This window comes from Hemiscyllium ocellatum, unplaced genomic scaffold (genome assembly GCF_020745735.1).
Source record: "Hemiscyllium ocellatum isolate sHemOce1 unplaced genomic scaffold, sHemOce1.pat.X.cur. scaffold_3730_pat_ctg1, whole genome shotgun sequence".
NCBI lineage: Eukaryota > Metazoa > Chordata > Chondrichthyes > Orectolobiformes > Hemiscylliidae > Hemiscyllium > Hemiscyllium ocellatum.
In genome coordinates, this window is record NW_026868596.1 from 22,677 (window position 1) to 34,834 (window position 12,158).

At 52.0% G+C, this 12,158-nt stretch overlaps 5 non-coding genes and 2 pseudogenes across 5 annotated transcripts; all 7 read left to right on the forward strand.

Moving 5' to 3' along the window:
- The first annotated feature begins 679 nt into the window (after positions 1–679).
- LOC132813486 (5S ribosomal RNA) lies at positions 680–798 on the forward strand. The gene has a single exon (XR_009644083.1). It is a non-coding gene; the product is annotated as a 5S ribosomal RNA (ribosomal RNA).
- A 1,538-nt stretch (positions 799–2,336) lies between these two features.
- LOC132813500 (5S ribosomal RNA) lies at positions 2,337–2,444 on the forward strand (annotated as a pseudogene).
- A 1,536-nt stretch (positions 2,445–3,980) lies between these two features.
- Positions 3,981–4,099, forward strand: LOC132813487 (5S ribosomal RNA). The gene has a single exon (XR_009644084.1). It is a non-coding gene; the product is annotated as a 5S ribosomal RNA (ribosomal RNA).
- A 1,533-nt stretch (positions 4,100–5,632) lies between these two features.
- Positions 5,633–5,745, forward strand: LOC132813499 (5S ribosomal RNA; annotated as a pseudogene).
- Positions 5,746–7,281: 1,536 nt separating this feature from the next.
- LOC132813488 (5S ribosomal RNA) lies at positions 7,282–7,400 on the forward strand. Its single transcript, XR_009644085.1, has one exon. It is a non-coding gene; the product is annotated as a 5S ribosomal RNA (ribosomal RNA).
- Positions 7,401–8,932: 1,532 nt separating this feature from the next.
- LOC132813491 (5S ribosomal RNA) lies at positions 8,933–9,050 on the forward strand. The gene has a single exon (XR_009644088.1). It is a non-coding gene; the product is annotated as a 5S ribosomal RNA (ribosomal RNA).
- A 1,526-nt stretch (positions 9,051–10,576) lies between these two features.
- On the forward strand, positions 10,577–10,695 carry LOC132813489 (5S ribosomal RNA). Its single transcript, XR_009644086.1, has one exon. It is a non-coding gene; the product is annotated as a 5S ribosomal RNA (ribosomal RNA).
- Positions 10,696–12,158: the final 1,463 nt, after the last annotated feature.

The window sequence follows — 12,158 nt, forward strand, 5'->3', positions numbered from 1 at the left end:
GGCCAGCATGCTATTAGCCTTCTTCACTACCTGCTGTACCTGCATGCTTACCTTCATTGAGTGGTGTACAGGAACCCCCAGATCTCTCTGTCCTGCCCCTTGACCTAAATTGATTCCATTTAGGTAGTAATCTGCCTTCCACCAAAGTGGGTAACCATTGATTTATCCACATTAAATTGCATCTGGCCACTCACCTAACTTGTCCAGGTCACCCTGTAATCTGCTAACATCCTGATGACATTTCACCCTGCCAGCCAGCTTAGTATCATCAGCAAATTTGCTAATGTTATGGCTAATAGCATCTTGTAGATGGTTAAGATATATGGTAAAAAGCTGCGGTGCCAGTAGTGATCCCTGCGGTACCCCCCTGGCCACTGCCTGCCATTGGGAAAGGGAGGCGTGGAGGAGTGCGGAAGGATGAGAGAATGCAGGCTGCAGCCTGATGAAGCAGGGGAGGGCTTGCAGTTGGCCTGCGTGGGGATGTGGGAGACTACAGGAGCCTGGTGGGCAAGGGCTGGCTGAAAGGCAGCTGGAGGGACGGAGGGAGGGAAGCACGCACAGAGGAGGAAGAGCAAAGAGAAAAGAGAAAAAAAAAACAAAGGGGATAAAGAGAAAGAGCAGCAAAGAAAATGTGGCTGGCCAGCACGCCTTGAAGTAGGGAGAAAAGGAAGGGGCCGGTGCCTACGGCCATACTAGTCTGAAAACGCCCGATCTCGTCTGATCTCGGAAGCTAAGCAGACTCAGGCCTGGTTAGTACTTGGATGGGAGACCGCCTGGGAATACCAGGTGCAGTAGGCTTTTTCCCCGCCAGCAGGGGCTGCTCAAGTCACCCCTCTGCACTTGTGTTGTGCCACGCAATGGAGCGGCAGGTTATTTTTGCTGCTGCTGCTGCTGCTGCTGCTGCTGTGCCGGCCATCAGTCGCCTGCAGGCACCAGACAGGGAGGGGAGGAGAGCGGAGCGCTGCCGAAATCAGCGAGAAAGACGGAAAGAAAGGGATTGGGGCTGCACGCTGTCTGCGGGTGGCAGTCAGGAAAGGAGGACAATAGGTGCAGGAGTTGGCCATTCTGCCTTTCGAGCCTGCACCACCATTCAATATGATCATGGCTGATCATCCTTAATCAGTATCCTGTTCCTGCCTTATCTCCGTAACCCTTGATTCCACTATCCTTGAGAGCTCTATGCAACTCTTTCTTAAATGAATCCAGAGACTGGGCCTCCACTGCCCTCTGGGGCAGAGCATTCCACACAGCCACCACTCTCTGGGTGAAGAAGTTTCTCCTCATCTCTGTCCTAAATGGTACTACCCCGTATTTTTAAGCAGTGTCCTCTGTTTCGGCACTCACCCAGCAGCGGAAACATGTTTCCTGCCGCCAGAGTGTCCAATCCTTTGATGATCTGAAATGTCTCAATCAGATCCCCTCTCAGTCTTCTAAACTCGAGGGTACACACAAGCCCAGTCGCTCCAGTCTTTCAGTGTAAGGTAATCCCGCCAGTCCAGGAATTGACCTGGTGAACCTACGCTGCATTCCCTCAATAGCCAGAATCAAATCTGGAGAGCAGAACTGCACACAGTACTCCAGGTGTGGTCTCACCAGGGCCCTGTACAGCTGCAAAAGAACCTCTTTGCTTCTATACTCCATCCCTCTTGTTATGAAGGCCAGCATGCTATTAGCCTTCTTCACTACCTGCTGTACCTGCATGCTTACCTTCATTGAGTGGTGTACAGGAACCCCCAGATCTCTCTGTCCTGCCCCTTGACCTAAATTGATTCCATTTAGGTAGTAATCTGCCTTGCACCAAAGTGGGTAACCATTGATTTATCCACATTAAATTGCATCTGGCCACTCACCTAACTTGTCCAGGTCACCCTGTAATCTGCTAACATCCTGATGACATTTCACCCTGCCAGCCAGCTTAGTATCATCAGCAAATTTGCTAATGTTATGGCTAATAGCATCTTGTAGATGGTTAAGATATATGGTAAAAAGCTGCGGTGCCAGTAGTGATCCCTGCGGTACCCCCCTGGCCACTGCCTGCCATTGGGAAAGGGAGGCGTGGAGGAGTGCGGAAGGATGAGAGAATGCAGGCTGCAGCCTGATGAAGCAGGGGGAGGGCTTGCAGTTGGCCTGCGTGGGGATGTGGGAGACTACAGGAGCCTGGTGGGCAAGGGCTGGCTGAAAGGCAGCTGGAGGGACGGAGGGAGGGAAGCACGCACAGAGGAGGAAGAGCAAAGAGAAAAGAGAAAAAAAAAACAAAGGGGATAAAGAGAAAGAGCAGCAAAGAAAATGTGGCTGGCCAGCACGCCTTGAAGTAGGGAGAAAAGGAAGGGGCCGGTGCCTACGGCCATACTAGTCTGAAAACGCCCGATCTCGGATCTAAGCAGACTCAGGCCTGGTTAGTACTTGGATGGGAGACCGCCTGGGAATACCAGGTGCAGTAGGCTTTTTCCGCCAGCAGGGGCTGCTCAAGTCACCCCTCTGCACTTGTGTTGTGCCACGCAATGGAGCGGCAGGTTATTTTGCTGCTGCTGCTGCTGCTGCTGCTGCTGCTGTGCCGGCCATCAGTCGCCTGCAGGCACCAGACAGGGAGGGGAGGAGAGCGGAGCGCTGCCGAAATCAGCGAGAAAGACGGAAAGAAAGGGATTGGGGCTGCACGCTGTCTGCGGGTGGCAGTCAGGAAAGGAGGACAATAGGTGCAGGAGTTGGCCATTCTGCCTTTCGAGCCTGCACCACCATTCAATATGATCATGGCTGATCATCCTTAATCAGTATCCTGTTCCTGCCTTATCTCCGTAACCCTTGATTCCACTATCCTTGAGAGCTCTATGCAACTCTTTCTTAAATGAATCCAGAGACTGGGCCTCCACTGCCCTCTGGGGCAGAGCATTCCACACAGCCACCACTCTCTGGGTGAAGAAGTTTCTCCTCATCTCTGTCCTAAATGGTCTACCCCGTATTTTTAAGCAGTGTCCTCTGTTTCGGCACTCACCCAGCAGCGGAAACATGTTTCCTGCCGCCAGAGTGTCCAATCCTTTGATGATCTGAAATGTCTCAATCAGATCCCCTCTCAGTCTTCTAAACTCGAGGGTACACACAAGCCCAGTCGCTCCAGTCTTTCAGTGTAAGGTAATCCCGCCAGTCCAGGAATTGACCTGGTGAACCTACGCTGCATTCCCTCAATAGCCAGAATCAAATCTGGAGAGCAGAACTGCACACAGTACTCCAGGTGTGGTCTCACCAGGGCCCTGTACAGCTGCAAAAGAACCTCTTTGCTTCTATACTCCATCCCTCTTGTTATGAAGGCCAGCATGCTATTAGCCTTCTTCACTACCTGCTGTACCTGCATGCTTACCTTCATTGAGTGGTGTACAGGAACCCCCAGATCTCTCTGTCCTGCCCCTTGACCTAAATTGATTCCATTTAGGTAGTAATCTGCCTTCCACCAAAGTGGGTAACCATTGATTTATCCACATTAAATTGCATCTGGCCACTCACCTAACTTGTCCAGGTCACCCTGTAATCTGCTAACATCCTGATGACATTTCACCCTGCCAGCCAGCTTAGTATCATCAGCAAATTTGCTAATGTTATGGCTAATAGCATCTTGTAGATGGTTAAGATATATGGTAAAAAGCTGCGGTGCCAGTAGTGATCCCTGCGGTACCCCCCTGGCCACTGCCTGCCATTGGGAAAGGGAGGCGTGGAGGAGTGCGGAAGGATGAGAGAATGCAGGCTGCAGCCTGATGAAGCAGGGGGAGGGCTTGCAGTTGGCCTGCGTGGGGATGTGGGAGACTACAGGAGCCTGGTGGGCAAGGGCTGGCTGAAAGGCAGCTGGAGGGACGGAGGGAGGGAAGCACGCACAGAGGAGGAAGAGCAAAGAGAAAAGAGAAAAAAAAAACAAAGGGGATAAAGAGAAAGAGCAGCAAAGAAAATGTGGCTGGCCAGCACGCCTTGAAGTAGGGAGAAAAGGAAGGGCCGGTGCCTACGGCCATACTAGTCTGAAAACGCCCGATCTCGTCTGATCTCGGAAGCTAAGCAGACTCAGGCCTGGTTAGTACTTGGATGGGAGACCGCCTGGGAATACCAGGTGCAGTAGGCTTTTTCCGCCAGCAGGGGCTGCTCAAGTCACCCCTCTGCACTTGTGTTGTGCCACGCAATGGAGCGGCAGGTTATTTTTGCTGCTGCTGCTGCTGCTGCTGCTGCTGTGCCGGCCATCAGTCGCCTGCAGGCACCAGACAGGGAGGGGAGGAGAGCGGAGCGCTGCCGAAATCAGCGAGAAAGACGGAAAGAAAGGGATTGGGGCTGCACGCTGTCTGCGGGTGGCAGTCAGGAAAGGAGGACAATAGGTGCAGGAGTTGGCCATTCTGCCTTTCGAGCCTGCACCACCATTCAATATGATCATGGCTGATCATCCTTAATCAGTATCCTGTTCCTGCCTTATCTCCGTAACCCTTGATTCCACTATCCTTGAGAGCTCTATGCAACTCTTTCTTAAATGAATCCAGAGACTGGGCCTCCACTGCCCTCTGGGGCAGAGCATTCCACACAGCCACCACTCTCTGGGTGAAGAAGTTTCTCCTCATCTCTGTCCTAAATGGTCTACCCCGTATTTTTAAGCAGTGTCCTCTGTTTCGGCACTCACCCAGCAGCGGAAACATGTTTCCTGCCGCCAGAGTGTCCAATCCTTTGATGATCTGAAATGTCTCAATCAGATCCCCTCTCAGTCTTCTAAACTCGAGGGTACACACAAGCCCAGTCGCTCCAGTCTTTCAGTGTAAGGTAATCCCGCCAGTCCAGGAATTGACCTGGTGAACCTACGCTGCATTCCCTCAATAGCCAGAATCAAATCTGGAGAGCAGAACTGCACACAGTACTCCAGGTGTGGTCTCACCAGGGCCCTGTACAGCTGCAAAAGAACCTCTTTGCTTCTATACTCCATCCCTCTTGTTATGAAGGCCAGCATGCTATTAGCCTTCTTCACTACCTGCTGTACCTGCATGCTTACCTTCATTGAGTGGTGTACAGGAACCCCCAGATCTCTCTGTCCTGCCCCTTGACCTAAATTGATTCCATTTAGGTAGTAATCTGCCTTCCACCAAAGTGGGTAACCATTGATTTATCCACATTAAATTGCATCTGGCCACTCACCTAACTTGTCCAGGTCACCCTGTAATCTGCTAACATCCTGATGACATTTCACCCTGCCAGCCAGCTTAGTATCATCAGCAAATTTGCTAATGTTATGGCTAATAGCATCTTGTAGATGGTTAAGATATATGGTAAAAAGCTGCGGTGCCAGTAGTGATCCCTGCGGTACCCCCCTGGCCACTGCCTGCCATTGGGAAAGGGAGGCGTGGAGGAGTGCGGAAGGATGAGAGAATGCAGGCTGCAGCCTGATGAAGCAGGGGAGGGCTTGCAGTTGGCCTGCGTGGGGATGTGGGAGACTACAGGAGCCTGGTGGGCAAGGGCTGGCTGAAAGGCAGCTGGAGGGACGGAGGGAGGGAAGCACGCACAGAGGAGGAAGAGCAAAGAGAAAAGAGAAAAAAAAAACAAAGGGGATAAAGAGAAAGAGCAGCAAAGAAAATGTGGCTGGCCAGCACGCCTTGAAGTAGGGAGAAAAGGAAGGGGCCGTGCCTACGGCCATACTAGTCTGAAAACGCCCGATCTCGGAAGCTCGCTAAGCAGACTCAGGCCTGGTTAGTACTTGGATGGGAGACCGCCTGGGAATACCAGGTGCAGTAGGCTTTTTCCGCCAGCAGGGGCTGCTCAAGTCACCCCTCTGCACTTGTGTTGTGCCACGCAATGGAGCGGCAGGTTATTTTTGCTGCTGCTGCTGCTGCTGCTGCTGCTGTGCCGGCCATCAGTCGCCTGCAGGCACCAGACAGGGAGGGAGGAGAGCGGAGCGCTGCCGAAATCAGCGAGAAAGACGGAAAGAAAGGGATTGGGGCTGCACGCTGTCTGCGGGTGGCAGTCAGGAAAGGAGGACAATAGGTGCAGGAGTTGGCCATTCTGCCTTTCGAGCCTGCACCACCATTCAATATGATCATGGCTGATCATCCTTAATCAGTATCCTGTTCCTGCCTTATCTCCGTAACCCTTGATTCCACTATCCTTGAGAGCTCTATGCAACTCTTTCTTAAATGAATCCAGAGACTGGGCCTCCACTGCCCTCTGGGGCAGAGCATTCCACACAGCCACCACTCTCTGGGTGAAGAAGTTTCTCCTCATCTCTGTCCTAAATGGTCTACCCCCGTATTTTAAGCAGTGTCCTCTGTTTCGGCACTCACCCAGCAGCGGAAACATGTTTCCTGCCGCCAGAGTGTCCAATCCTTTGATGATCTGAAATGTCTCAATCAGATCCCCTCTCAGTCTTCTAAACTCGAGGGTACACACAAGCCCAGTCGCTCCAGTCTTTCAGTGTAAGGTAATCCCGCCAGTCCAGGAATTGACCTGGTGAACCTACGCTGCATTCCCTCAATAGCCAGAATCAAATCTGGAGAGCAGAACTGCACACAGTACTCCAGGTGTGGTCTCACCAGGGCCCTGTACAGCTGCAAAAGAACCTCTTTGCTTCTATACTCCATCCCTCTTGTTATGAAGGCCAGCATGCTATTAGCCTTCTTCACTACCTGCTGTACCTGCATGCTTACCTTCATTGAGTGGTGTACAGGAACCCCCAGATCTCTCTGTCCTGCCCCTTGAGCTAAATTGATTCCATTTAGGTAGTAATCTGCCTTCCACCAAAGTGGGTAACCATTGATTTATCCACATTAAATTGCATCTGGCCACTCACCTAACTTGTCCAGGTCACCCTGTAATCTGCTAACATCCTGATGACATTTCACCCTGCCAGCCAGCTTAGTATCATCAGCAAATTTGCTAATGTTATGGCTAATAGCATCTTGTAGATGGTTAAGATATATGGTAAAAAGCTGCGGTGCCAGTAGTGATCCCTGCGGTACCCCCCCCTGGCCACTGCCTGCCATTGGGAAAGGGAGGCGTGGAGGAGTGCGGAAGGATGAGAGAATGCAGGCTGCAGCCTTATGAAGCAGGGGGAGGGCTTGCAGTTGGCCTGCGTGGGGATGTGGGAGACTACAGGAGCCTGGTGGGCAAGGGCTGGCTGAAAGGCAGCTGGAGGGACGGAGGGAGGGAAGCACGCACAGAGGAGGAAGAGCAAAGAGAAAAGAGAAAAAAAAAACAAAGGGGATAAAGAGAAAGAGCAGCAAAGAAAATGTGGCTGGCCAGCACGCCTTGAAGTAGGGAGAAAAGGAAGGGGCCGGTGCCTACGGCCATACTAGTCTGAAAACGCCCGATCTCGTCTGATCTCGGAAGCTAAGCAGACTCAGGCCTGGTTAGTACTTGGATGGGAGACCGCCTGGGAATACCAGGTGCAGTAGGCTTTTTCCGCCAGCAGGGGCTGCTCAAGTCACCCCTCTGCACTTGTGTTGTGCCACGCAATGGAGCGGCAGGTTATTTTTGCTGCTGCTGCTGCTGCTGCTGCTGTGCGGCCGGCATCAGTCGCCTGCAGGCACCAGACAGGGAGGGGAGGAGAGCGGAGCGCTGCCGAAATCAGCGAGAAAGACGGAAAGAAAGGGATTGGGGCTGCACGCTGTCTGCGGGTGGCAGTCAGGAAAGGAGGACAATAGGTGCAGGAGTTGGCCATTCTGCCTTTCGAGCCTGCACCACCATTCAATATGATCATGGCTGATCATCCTTAATCAGTATCCTGTTCCTGCCTTATCTCCGTAACCCTTGATTCCACTATCCTTGAGAGCTCTATGCAACTCTTTCTTAAATGAATCCAGAGACTGGGCCTCCACTGCCCTCTGGGGCAGAGCATTCCACACAGCCACCACTCTCTGGGTGAAGAAGTTTCTCCTCATCTCTGTCCTAAATGGTCTACCCCGTATTTTTAAGCAGTGTCCTCTGTTTCGGCACTCACCCAGCAGCGGAAACATGTTTCCTGCCGCCAGAGTGTCCAATCCTTTGATGATCTGAAATGTCTCAATCAGATCCCCTCTCAGTCTTCTAAACTCGAGGGTACACACAAGCCCAGTCGCTCCAGTCTTTCAGTGTAAGGTAATCCCGCCAGTCCAGGAATTGACCTGGTGAACCTACGCTGCATTCCCTCAATAGCCAGAATCAAATCTGGAGAGCAGAACTGCACACAGTACTCCAGGTGTGGTCTCACCAGGGCCCTGTACAGCTGCAAAAGAACCTCTTTGCTTCTATACTCCATCCCTCTTGTTATGAAGGCCAGCATGCTATTAGCCTTCTTCACTACCTGCTGTACCTGCATGCTTACCTTCATTGAGTGGTGTACAGGAACCCCCAGATCTCTCTGTCCTGCCCCTTGACCTAAATTGATTCCATTTAGGTAGTAATCTGCCTTCCACCAAAGTGGGTAACCATTGATTTATCCACATTAAATTGCATCTGGCCACTCACCTAACTTGTCCAGGTCACCCTGTAATCTGCTAACATCCTGATGACATTTCACCCTGCCAGCCAGCTTAGTATCATCAGCAAATTTGCTAATGTTATGGCTAATAGCATCTTGTAGATGGTTAAGATATATGGTAAAAAGCTGCGGTGCCAGTAGTGATCCCTGCGGTACCCCCCTGGCCACTGCCTGCCATTGGGAAAGGGAGGCGTGGAGGAGTGCGGAAGGATGAGAGAATGCAGGCTGCAGCCTGATGAAGCAGGGGGAGGGCTTGCAGTTGGCCTGCGTGGGGATGTGGGAGACTACAGGAGCCTGGTGGGCAAGGGCTGGCTGAAAGGCAGCTGGAGGGACGGAGGGAGGGAAGCACGCACAGAGGAGGAAGAGCAAAGAGAAAAGAGAAAAAAAAAAAAAGGGGATAAAGAGAAAGAGCAGCAAAGAAAATGTGGCTGGCCAGCACGCCTTGAAGTAGGGAGAAAAGGAAGGGGCCGTGCCTACGGCCATACTAGTCTGAAAACGCCCGATCTCGTCTGATCTCGGAAGCTAAGCAGACTCAGGCCTGGTTAGTACTTGGATGGAGACCGCCTGGGAATACCAGGTGCAGTAGGCTTTTTCCCGCCAGCAGGGGCTGCTCAAGTCACCCCTCTGCACTTGTGTTGTGCCACGCAATGGAGCGGCAGGTTATTTTTTGCTGCTGCTGCTGCTGCTGTGCCGGCCATCAGTCGCCTGCAGGCACCAGACAGGGAGGGGAGGAGAGCGGAGCGCTGCCGAAATCAGCGAGAAAGACGGAAAGAAAGGGATTGGGGCTGCACGCTGTCTGCGGGTGGCAGTCAGGAAAGGAGGACAATAGGTGCAGGAGTTGGCCATTCTGCCTTTCGAGCCTGCACCACCATTCAATATGATCATGGCTGATCATCCTTAATCAGTATCCTGTTCCTGCCTTATCTCCGTAACCCTTGATTCCACTATCCTTGAGAGCTCTATGCAACTCTTTCTTAAATGAATCCAGAGACTGGGCCTCCACTGCCCTCTGGGGCAGAGCATTCCACACAGCCACCACTCTCTGGGTGAAGAAGTTTCTCCTCATCTCTGTCCTAAATGGTCTACCCCGTATTTTTAAGCAGTGTCCTCTGTTTCGGCACTCACCCAGCAGCGGAAACATGTTTCCTGCCGCCAGAGTGTCCAATCCTTTGATGATCTGAAATGTCTCAATCAGATCCCCTCTCAGTCTTCTAAACTCGAGGGTACACACAAGCCCAGTCGCTCCAGTCTTTCAGTGTAAGGTAATCCCGCCAGTCCAGGAATTGACCTGGTGAACCTACGCTGCATTCCCTCAATAGCCAGAATCAAATCTGGAGAGCAGAACTGCACACAGTACTCCAGGTGTGGTCTCACCAGGGCCCTGTACAGCTGCAAAAGAACCTCTTTGCTTCTATACTCCATCCCTCTTGTTATGAAGGCCAGCATGCTATTAGCCTTCTTCACTACCTGCTGTACCTGCATGCTTACCTTCATTGAGTGGTGTACAGGAACCCCCAGATCTCTCTGTCCTGCCCCTTGACCTAAATTGATTCCATTTAGGTAGTAATCTGCCTTCCACCAAAGTGGGTAACCATTGATTTATCCACATTAAATTGCATCTGGCCACTCACCTAACTTGTCCAGGTCACCCTGTAATCTGCTAACATCCTGATGACATTTCACCCTGCCAGCCAGCTTAGTATCATCAGCAAATTTGCTAATGTTATGGCTAATAGCATCTTGTAGATGGTTAAGATATATGGTAAAAAGCTGCGGTGCCAGTAGTGATCCCTGCGGTACCCCCCTGGCCACTGCCTGCCATTGGGAAAGGGAGGCGTGGAGGAGTGCGGAAGGATGAGAGAATGCAGGCTGCAGCCTTATGAAGCAGGGGGAGGGCTTGCAGTTGGCCTGCGTGGGGATGTGGGAGACTACAGGAGCCTGGTGGGCAAGGGCTGGCTGAAAGGCAGCTGGAGGGACGGAGGGAGGGAAGCACGCACAGAGGAGGAAGAGCAAAGAGAAAAGAGAAAAAAAAAACAAAGGGATAAAGAGAAAGAGCAGCAAAGAAAATGTGGCTGGCCAGCACGCCTTGAAGTAGGGAGAAAGGAAGGGGCCGGTGCCTACGGCCATACTAGTCTGAAAACGCCCGATCTCGTCTGATCTCGGAAGCTAAGCAGACTCAGGCCTGGTTAGTACTTGGATGGGAGACCGCCTGGGAATACCAGGTGCAGTAGGCTTTTTCCCGCCAGCAGGGGCTGCTCAAGTCACCCCTCTGCACTTGTTGTTGCCACGCAATGGAGCGGCAGGTTATTTTTGCTGCTGCTGCTGCTGCTGCTGCTGCTGCTGCTGGCCGCCATCAGTCGCCTGCAGGCACCAGACAGGGAGGGGAGGAGAGCGGAGCGCTGCCGAAATCAGCGAGAAAGACGGAAAGAAAGGGATTGGGGCTGCACGCTGTCTGCGGGTGGCAGTCAGGAAAGGAGGACAATAGGTGCAGGAGTTGGCCATTCTGCCTTTCGAGCCTGCACCACCATTCAATATGATCATGGCTGATCATCCTTAATCAGTATCCTGTTCCTGCCTTATCTCCGTAACCCTTGATTCCACTATCCTTGAGAGCTCTATGCAACTCTTTCTTAAATGAATCCAGAGACTGGGCCTCCACTGCCCTCTGGGGCAGAGCATTCCACACAGCCACCACTCTCTGGGTGAAGAAGTTTCTCCTCATCTCTGTCCTAAATGGTCTACCCCCGTATTTTTAAGCAGTGTCCTCTGTTTCGGCACTCACCCAGCAGCGGAAACATGTTTCCTGCCGCCAGAGTGTCCAATCCTTTGATGATCTGAAATGTCTCAATCAGATCCCCTCTCAGTCTTCTAAACTCGAGGGTACACACAAGCCCAGTCGCTCCAGTCTTTCAGTGTAAGGTAATCCCGCCAGTCCAGGAATTGACCTGGTGAACCTACGCTGCATTCCCTCAATAGCCAGAATCAAATCTGGAGAGCAGAACTGCACACAGTACTCCAGGTGTGGTCTCACCAGGGCCCTGTACAGCTGCAAAAGAACCTCTTTGCTTCTATACTCCATCCCTCTTGTTATGAAGGCCAGCATGCTATTAGCCTTCTTCACTACCTGCTGTACCTGCATGCTTACCTTCATTGAGTGGTGTACAGGAACCCCCAGATCTCTCTGTCCTGCCCCTTGACCTAAATTGATTCCATTTAGGTAGTAATCTGCCTTGCACCAAAGTGGGTAACCATTGATTTATCCACATTAAATTGCATCTGGCCACTCACCTAACTTGTCCAGGTCACCCTGTAATCTGCTAACATCCTGATGACATTTCACCCTGCCAGCCAGCTTAGTATCATCAGCAAATTTGCTAATGTTATGGCTAATAGCATCTTGTAGATGGTTAAGATATATGGTAAAAAGCTGCGGTGCCAGTAGTGATCCCTGCGGTACCCCCCTGGCCACTGCCTGCCATTGGGAAAGGGAGGCGTGGAGGAGTGCGGAAGGATGAGAGAATGCAGGCTGCAGCCTGATGAAGCAGGGGGAGGGCTTGCAGTTGGCCTGCGTGGGGATGTGGAGACTACAGGAGCCTGGTGGGCAAGGGCTGGCTGAAAGGCAGCTGGAGGGACGGAGGGAGGGAAGCACGCACAGAGGAGGAAGAGCAAAGAGAAAAGAGAAAAAAAAAAACAAAGG